The sequence below is a fragment of the Ammospiza caudacuta genome, chromosome 7 (genome assembly GCF_027887145.1).
Source record: "Ammospiza caudacuta isolate bAmmCau1 chromosome 7, bAmmCau1.pri, whole genome shotgun sequence".
Lineage (NCBI taxonomy): Eukaryota > Metazoa > Chordata > Aves > Passeriformes > Passerellidae > Ammospiza > Ammospiza caudacuta.
In genome coordinates, this window is record NC_080599.1 from 22,776,962 (window position 1) to 22,786,899 (window position 9,938).

Consider the following 9,938-nt stretch of genomic DNA (forward strand, 5'->3'; position numbering starts at 1 on the left):
GGAAGAAATATACTTTCTCAGCTTTACTAAATGTTCAGGTAGTCTTAGTTTCTTATTATCTCCTCTAAGTCAAAAATCTGAGTGCCCTTCTCTGTTTCCCCCCAGAAGAGTAACTGGGAAAAGGAACTGGAATTAAAGGCATCCAAAACAAATCCCAAAGCAGCTCTCTGGGGAATTCCCAGCATATCCCTCCTCTCTACAGAGCATTCAAAGGAATTCTGATCCAGATGCTGCACATCGCCATCAATTCTGGGCTGATTTGGAAACTTCATGCCTAATCTTGCGTGGCATTAACATTTTTTACATCTCCTGACTTGCTAGAAAAACAAGATTACACTGAACATTTGTTACCTGGAGTCAATGAGGATATTACTTGGTCACACACGGGCAAATCCTCTCATTTCAATTCTGGCAAGGAAATGGATTAAGGTCTTTATCTTCACAGAGTGAAACACAAATATTTAATTCTGGTTTTCATGTTATCATCTCACATGCTTGGCTTTTTGAGATCAGTCACCAGGATAAAAATAAAAAGGATGTACCCACGAATGAGAATAAATATTCAGATTGTTTCATGAATATGGACAGCAATGACAAAAAGGAGACATCAAAAGCCTCACAAGATTTTCTGTCTTTAATAATTTAATTTTTTAGCACAGTCACTTAGTGGTTGGAAAATAGCAGGTTCAAATGCTGTAGACTGAGCAAAGAAAAAATGTCTGCTGTTATTTTGCTTGCAATCAAAGACAGATTTTACAGTACAAATCAGCTTTACAAGTATACAGGGTTTCCATGATAAGAGGAGCCCCAAATTTCCACACTGATAGAGTTTTCTAAATATTCTTCAACATTTCAATGAACCTTTATGTGCTTCAAAACTTTCCAGTATATGATCTTGGTTTATTGACTTTTCCTTTTTGGGTCAGAAAGTTGACTTTGCAAAAAGTATGGAAGCCTGAAGTAACTGATTATGCTTAAGACAGAGGGAATATTAAAAAATTGAAATAACAGATATAAAAGTCCAACTGGTGCTGTGCAAAGCAGCAACAAGGTCTGACAAATGCAGCTGTTGGGCATCCTCTCTTTGAGAACACTGTTTAATATGGAAATGTTAATTCCTGTGTTTGGGTATTAATGACCACTCTCTCTCACACAGAAAAAGGAAGTCCAGGGTTTCAACATCCATAAAAAAGGCATAAAATAATCTCAAAACCTGTTCAGTTAATACTGAGGGCTTCACAATGAAGATGATAATTATGTTCTGAAAAGTACTTCTTCAATATGGGACATAATAAAGGAAGAGAATAAAATAGGTTATGAAATCATGAGTAGAACTTTCCTATGAATTACAGAGAAATTTTAATTACAGTAAAAATTCCATTGCTACAAGAATTGGCCAAAACACCCATCAATTTACAATTCTGTCTTCCTAACCTGAGGGACAGCATAACATTTCAAGAAGCCATCAAGATCTCTGTCCAGAAAAGTTGTGGCTGCCCCATCCCAGGCAGATGTGCCACTTAAATTCTATTTAAATACATAGATTATATTGATTGCAATGATAGTCGGTATAAAAATATAGCATGAAATTTCCCAGGTAAACATTTTCCCTCGACTATATCAGGTGAAAGACACTGTAAACTAAGTGATGAATGAACACAGCAACTTGACTCCAATATTAATTGCAGGTGCAGGCAAACCACAGATGAAGTGTTGCTATCATATTAATTAGATAGATAATCATCATCAGTTTCTTTAACCAGACTACCAGGTATGGAAATATAAACCTGAATTCAGAAATAACTGCGAAAAAACAATTTCCATCTTTTATGACTATTTTCAATTCTCTACCTACTGTGGCCACATTTTGTAATTTTGCCATCATTTGCAGTGAATTTTGTAATTTGTAACAGCTATTCCTCAGATTAGTCCATCACCCAATATGATATTTTTAGTGCACACAAAACCATGGTAGCTAAGCAACAAAAAAAAATGGGACGAAATCGAGGACTTGATGTTGTCTCAAAATGACCACATTTTATGCTTAACAGGTGTTTGAAATGGGCCCTGCTCATTAAATCCAGCCAGATTTCTGATGGGTGACCAAACTGTCTTCATTCAGCTGATGGGATGGTGTTAGAAATGTTACAGCTTCATGATTTTGGAAGGTAAATGTTTATTCCTCAGCCTGGCTGTGCCTCTGCGGTCTCTGGTTCATCCCTGAGGGATGAAGTTTCCATGGAGGGGCTGATGCGGTGTCCCAAGCCCTGCGCTCCACCTTGGGGAAGCTGCCACCAGAAAATATTAAATTAAATATTAAAGAACTGTTCTAACCATGGTGGTCATCAGTCTCCAGTGATACACACAGTGAGCTTACATTAGCTCAGCCAGTGGAACTCACAATAACAAATTGTGTAAATACAACAGGGTTAAGTCCTGCTTAAGAGGGAGAAAAAGGACTTTAAGTCTCCTTCAGCCCTAAATACCTGTCAATAGCATGTAAATCTAGACTTTCTACATTCATCTTAAAAATTGATCTGGATCAAGTTCTTAGATGGAATGATATATTTTATTTCTATGAAAGATTGGATTTCTTTTTTTTCATGCCATAAAAATAATATTTTTTTTCTTAAAACTAACCTGCAGGCTGTTTTCAAGACTTTAGGAACTTGCTCTAGGAACATATTCCAAATACTAATAATACAGATTATTTGGGAGAAATTTGTATGAAAATCATGACCAAAGACTGAAAACCCTGGCTAAAGATAATCATGCTGCTTGTACTCCATATGCCAACAATATCAGTTTATATTCACCCTGGATTGCAAATAATCTCATCATCATGAGATTTGCTGGTAAAGAACTGCCTTAAAACAATTTTCCATTTTCTTAAATTTTAGCTGCTTCTGACATCCCCTAAAATTGATATAATTTCTGATATTGATAGAAACATTGCCTGTAATTTATTTGATAGAAAAAGAATGAAAAAAAAAAAAATTAGTCTTTATTCTATATGTGTACATTTGAAGACTTGTAATATTTATCGCTTCTCAAGAAGCAGTACTTAGCAATGTAAGTGTGGATTACCAGAAAATGACACTATATAATTCAACATGAGTTTTTAGATAATATTTGTTGTCATATCCCTTCCTACTTTGGCCACTCTTAAAAAGTATATTTTAGAGAACTGAGAAATTCTTGAGGTGTGCGTTATCTATTTGGTTTTCTTTTGTAAACACAATCAAAATGTCTCAAATTGTTGAAGGCCTCACTTTCTACAACAATTCTGTATTACATGCCAAGCTAAGGCACATTTTAATTTTATCCCTGAGCTATTCCTTTATCTCAATCACATATTTAACCACTACCTATTAGAGACTGGTTCACTGACTTTATGTTGTAAAAATATTGACTTTGCAATTCAGAGAGACTATTTCTCCATCTAGTGATACAAAAACCAGATTATTTTACACAAAATAACTAGAGTACACCATCAATAAGAGAAAAAAAAAACCCCACCAAAACCATCCAATGCAAAAAAGGAAAACAAAGCTAAGACAATATAAAACAAATCCAAAACTTAAGTTCATCCCTATCTTATCCAAAGTTCCCTGATGTAATGTGAACTCCAAATTCACTGTCAGTGCCACAATAACTTGGCAATAGGGCTCACTGCAATTCACCCACACCTCTGAAATCTGTACTAGGCAAAATTGAAAGAAATTCAATGTAAAAACTCCTTATTTATTATGGAGCACTGTGATACTTTAGTGTTAAAAGATGTCTCTTCAAGCAAGAACACAAAAGAGCATCTTGTTTAAAGCAGCTGAGCCTTGGAATCCTCAACGAAACTAATTCATACTAATCCTATTCCCAGAGATCTCTACAGAATTGCATAGATGGAGACAGAATGTTAGTTAATGACAATTTACACTTAATATTTTTAAAATCAGTTTAACAGAAAGCAAACCACAAGAAATTACAGTCTATGCAGTCTCAAAACTCAAACAGAAAATCATCAACAAAAAATTTTGCCAAAAATATAAATCCCTGCATTTCCCAAAAATAGCATGGAAAAATGCAGGAATACTAAAACATTTCAACAGTCCACATACTCTTTTCTGTAAATAGCATGTGAGCAAAGAGTTTCAAACTCCTTTTTGAGCCAGCACTGCTGATAGCACATTCATCTTTTAGATACTGTGATTCCTGGCTTTAGGGTGGTGCAAAACAGACACTGTAGTTCAACCATAGACAAGAACTGCACCTCTATTACTATTGTGAATTGGTGTGTTTGGTAACTAATATTAATTACAGTGAGCACTCACCATATGCATTTCTGCAAGTTAAGAACCAAAAGCAATCAAAATAAATTATTTTTATACCTGCTGAATACAGTTAGTTGGCAAAAAATATTCAGATTGATTGTTTGCCATAAGTAAAGGAGAGGGAGATGAATTCTTCTGCAAAAACACTGGCCATTTTGCAGCTTTTATTCTTCCAATCCTTTATAGGATTAATTGTGGAAAATAAGTTTTATTTACTGGCATCATTGAGAGCATTCAGCTGAAAAGCTATAACACAGAACCAGAAAATATGTCATTTCTGAAATTGAAAACATATCACATTTCAGACAATAACCTAATAAACAGGAACATAATTACTTGAACTGTGGGCTGCAATGGACAGTGATTTACATAAAAGGGCAGATAAAATTCTCAAGCCATCAGATGCATGGATGACCACTAAAAAGCAATAAATTTGAGGTCTGTGTTTCATGCTAATTGACATCTTTTTATTGCACAGCTTGTCAGAACAATCACTGAGACATGTAAGCATCCACAAATGAAAAACCTAATTTTTGAAGGATGCTCAACAGCATCTAGAAATTATTTCAGTACAATAACCTCAGTAGCTGGGAAGACCCGGGAACAGATGGCTTTGGGACCTTGGAGCACATTTCATAGCATTATTGTTGAATAATTTAATTAAGCTGCTACTATTCCTTGCAACAGAGCTTTTTGGAGGAATCCAAGCAAGAGGAATACAATGAAGTGGCATTTCTCTGCTTCCCTGCTGGCACCCTGGCTCAGTTCAGAAGTGTGGACCAGGGAAGAGCAAGACATTTTCTTTCCTCTCTCTGTTTCCCTGCTGCCCATATGGAGGGTGTGAAGGCAAGGTGCACAAAGACAGAAAGGCTGTGTAAATGCTTACTGAAATGCAAGAAACTCTGTGTATTGTAAACATTGTGTAAAATACAGGTGAATGAAGTCAGAGACATCCCTTTATTCCAAGAGGCAAGGAAACAGAGGACAAAGAGACGGCTTGAAGGACTTCTAGGAAGGACATGGCAATGACCCCTTCCAAATTGGAAATAGTCCATTTCCAGGCAAGAATAGATGCTTGCTAACAGGTGAGGGCTCTTTCAAAAATATCAAAGGTCTAGCATGAAAGTGTTTGAAACCATAAACCAGAACCCTGTCTCCAGTATATCAGACAGGGCTCAGCCATGTCCCATGTACTGACATGTAACAGAACTTTCCTCCTGCTGGCCTTAAATTACTCATTTATCCAGCCCTAGGCAAGCAGAGAGAATTCAATCTGCACTCAGTTCATAAAGCTCCAGCATCAGAGAGACAAAAATTCTTTCTTCTCCCTCATTTTCCCACCTTCTGGCATCACTCCTGGCTGGTATTGCCACTGGAATGGCACTTCTGGTGGTCCAGGTAACTGCATTGGGAAAGGCATTTACCTTCGTAAAGGAAAAAAAAAAAAATTTATCCCTTTTTTAGCTGCTGTTTTACTGGACTGCTTTCAACCTGAACAGGTTTAAGGGTGGCTGTGAGTGGAAAGTAATTTCCATAGATTATTTTTCAAAGAAAGTGATTTTAGACAGCAGGAGGAAATGATGAATCTTGCATGCAATTTACCTTCCTATGGCAGAAATAATGAAAACTAGGACAAGCTGTTCCACAGAAGGATTAGACACTTATCCAAGATTGGATAACTGTCAGTATCTGTAAACATTTTCAAAAGTTTACACTACACCTGGGAATCTGAGTCTTTTGAGTCATTTTGGCAGACACGCTCCTTTTCTTAGAATCCTTTGAAAAGGTCTAGGAGCTTCTATTTCCATAATTTGTGGGGTTTTTGCAAGAAAATTATAAAAAAGTTAAAATGTGTATCTGCAAATAAAATGTGGGAACAAATGAGAATACTCTGCTTTACTGAGAATGTTAATTATATCTTTGCAATATTTACAAGAGATCAAGAAAGCAAAAGTGCTGGGTGTAGGTGGCAAGGTTTTGGCAGCAGGGGAGGTGTGGGGTGAGGAGAGATTTGGGCAGAAATGCCAGGGACAGCCTTGGCAAGGACACAGACAGTGGCAGCCACTCCCAGTTGCTTCCTCCTGCAAAAACTGCGCCCAGGAATGGAGAGAAAAAGGAAAAAAACATTTAAAAGACAACACCAAGATAAGAGGAGAAGGCAGGTATCAGAGCTAGGGTTTTAGTTAAATTTGGTTAAATTTTCCCAAATCTGTTTTGACCATGATCATAATTGGTCAGTGATCTCCTTGTATTTATTTTGACCCATAAGATTTTTTTGGCTTTCTTTGCCTGCCTGTCCTGCTAAGGAGAAGTCATGGGAGAGCAGCTGGGTGGGAACAGCAGCATGTCAATGTTGTCTTGTATATTCAAAGCTCTCTTATCATTACGGTGCAAGGATTCTGTAGCACCAGAGTTTCATACCTCTTTGATGTTTCTCACAGACACCTCCTCTAAGCACCGACTGCTCCTGGTCCTTCCAGCAGCCATCTGATTCCAGATTCCACCAATCCACTCTTTTATGCCACTGCTCTAATTGGCTACAGGTGTGGCCTGTTAAGATCAGGCTGCTCCTAATCGTTAGTAATAGGGTCCAGCTGCAGCTCATTGGGGGATAAGATTACATTCTACATTACCTTCATTCATCCATGCTGTCTCCCCCTACAAGTCAAAGTCAGTTCCCCACAGCAAAAAATGTTCTTTTCCTTGGGAGCCTTTTCTTTTATGGTCCTTCTACATGTGCCACCATTGCCTTTGATTCCACACTGTGAGCGCAGTATGCACCAGAGTGAGCCATAATCTTTCTAGCTGATGTAATGAATGCAGGGAAGAAATGTCAGATTTAGTTCTGTGTGTATTGCCAGCCAGATTATTACCATTCTGGTCCTTAAAAAAACCTAAGAATCTCTTTGTATTATGACAAAATTTCTATCCTGTTGTTCCTAATGCCAGTTAATATTTGCAATTTGCTGTGTAGCAGCAGTCAGAGAGAGCAGAGCTCTCACACAGAGCCCTGTCATGCCCCTCAGGCGAATTTCACAAGTGGCAATGTGTTATGTCTTCTGAAAAGAACAGCAGTTTTGCCAAGAAAACAAAACAAGAAAGAGTCTGGCCAGCATTCAAAACATTCAAATCTCAGAGCAATTTTTATTTTTTTTTGCAGTCAGGTTGTGGCAAAAACAAACCCTCAAGACAACTTTGCACTTTCTGAAGAAGTTGTTCCAAATTTTCCATACTAGCAGATGTAGTGAGTCAAAACCGATGTAAAGATCTCCACATGAAAGGTCAGCAAGCCTGCAATTACCACACAGCTCTGTGTAGGCTGGATTTATGTTCTACATTTCTTCTGATAAAGATTTTAGTAGCTAAGTCTTTATACACAGCTGCTTCTTAAAAAGGCACTATTCACTGGAAAAATAATAATTATTTTGCTACTCATGGCTTCAAAATACAGTCATTTTTTAACTGCTTGGATTTCTAGATCAGTCCTACATAATTCTGCAGACAGACTCTTGGGTTTGGTGCACATGGCCTTTGCAAAGCAATGGGTAAAACCCTTACTGTGTTTGGGTTGAATATAAAATATATATAAAATATCCCTTTGAATATAAAATATATCTGTGACTTAAAAAATTTTAATGTAGCAATTTAGCAGGGGTAGTCAAGATAATTTTTTTTTTGTTAAAATGTTTAATGGTAGTAGCCACACTAATGAGGAGAGTCAATGTCTTGACAAGCTTCAGTGGGTTTTTGTGTAGGCAGACTTGCACCACAAAAGGTGTGCTAACATTGTGGGTCATGAAAATAAGCTGAGTTTGTAGAGACATTGCCTTAATATTCAAATCTGTGGTGGAAATTCATTTTGCAACTCCTACTTGTGAACAGTGGCCAGACTTTTAAAATTCCCATGCTAAAAGTATTGCAACCAATAAAAAAGTAGTTGTGAGACTGGTTTCCTGGTTTGACTACCATGAAAATATTTAGGAGAAAAAAGAGTAATTCTTAATTTATGTTTCTTGTGGGCAAAACATTGACAGGCACATGTTCAAAGGTCAGTTACAGCCCTCAACAAGAGGTGGTCATTTGGCATAGTAATGTCAGCTGGTATCCCAGCGTGTGGAGAAATAACTCTGTGATTTCTCAATAAACTGTCCCCTGAAGTACTGATTGTTTTTTTAGTGGAATCCTGTTGTTTCAGCTCAGAAAAAAACAGTCAAATGAGTGTCATGAGCTAAATGTCAGTTCTGACAACTGTATTCCACCTGTCAGATTTCTGGTGCAGTCTGAAATCAATTTTTTGGATCCTGTCTCCAAGTGCTAATCAGCTTGCATTTCTGAAGCAACTGCTGCTGAAAGTAAGTAAAAACAATCTTATACAGCTGATATGTTGGGTTTGCTTGTCATGGACTTTCTGAAAAAAAGTTTTACATAAAAATACTTGTGAAATTACTCAAATCTTCACCCAGAACTGAATCCTAGATAGAGTCCAACTGTGCTTCTATTTGGAATCATTGTTGGGTTCTAGGAGATTTCAATCATCCCCAAGACTCGCATGTAGCTATAAACATCAGAGTTTGGACTTGATGATCTTGGAGGTCTTTTCCAACTTTGATTCCCACCAGTGATTCTCTGATTCTGTGATCTGTAATAACAATTAGACCCCTTGTCTTCTTTTCTCTCCAGTATTTCAGAAACATTAATCATGCTCTGATCTTAAAACTTGCTCCAAGTCAAACTGGAAGGACTTGGCCTCATAGTTTGAAAAATTATTTAGTATTACATAAGTCTGCAAGGTATTCAGTCAAAATTGATGTCTGCTTTCTTTTAATGTGATGGGTCTATCTGAGGTGTAAATACCTTTAATCCTAGTGGTACACAGTGCCCTTTTTGAGTTTGTGACTAAAGCAGTGCTGGTAACACACCAGTTTGAGCATTACTGAGCAGAACTTTGAAAACATGAAGGATGTCTCTTTTTTCCACTCTGTCTCTGCAGCAAATAGGCTGGGGATGGACAAGAAAGTGGGAGGGAAGAAACTGTGGGAGACAAACAGAGAGGGAGATTTAGGGCAGACAACCATTGCTCAGTGACTTCTAGAATGTGCAAGTGATTGCATCATTGTCATAACTTGTGTGTGGGTTCTCCCCTCCACCCCTTCTCCTCTTTTATTTGCTTATTAAACAATCTTTATCTCAGCTCATGGGTTTTCTCACCCCTGCTGTTCAAAATCTCTCCTCCATCCCACTGGGAGTGGTGCTGCTGACCACGGAGAGCCCACTCCATGTGAGTATGTGCAACATGTGATTCACGTGGTTGGTACCTTCTGACTCATCTGTTGTTTGAATCCTCTCAGTGTTTCAAAAGGAACACCAATGAACACTGAAAAATGTGAAAGGATGTGAAAATCCCTCGAGATTTAAAGATTCTCAGGGTTTCTGAAAGTTAAACCATAAATGAGATGGCACAGATGCCTGGGGCGGTTTCTAATGCTGACACAAATTCCTGCAGCTATTTACCATTAGAAAATCAAATTTAAAAAACCTCCCTGAAACCAAAACTGAAAAATTTAGAGAATATCATCTATTTGCTCTTAGATCTCAGGTGCCAATCTGAGG

General features: G+C 37.6%; 1 long non-coding RNA gene across 1 annotated transcript; it reads right to left on the reverse strand.

Moving 5' to 3' along the window:
- Positions 1-624: 624 nt before the first annotated feature.
- On the reverse strand, positions 625-6,799 carry LOC131560296 (uncharacterized). The gene is made up of 2 exons (XR_009274943.1): positions 6,750-6,799; positions 625-2,288 (listed from the first exon to the last, which is right to left on the reverse strand). It is a non-coding gene; the product is annotated as an uncharacterized LOC131560296 (long non-coding RNA).
- Between the last annotated feature and the right edge of the window lie 3,139 nt (positions 6,800-9,938).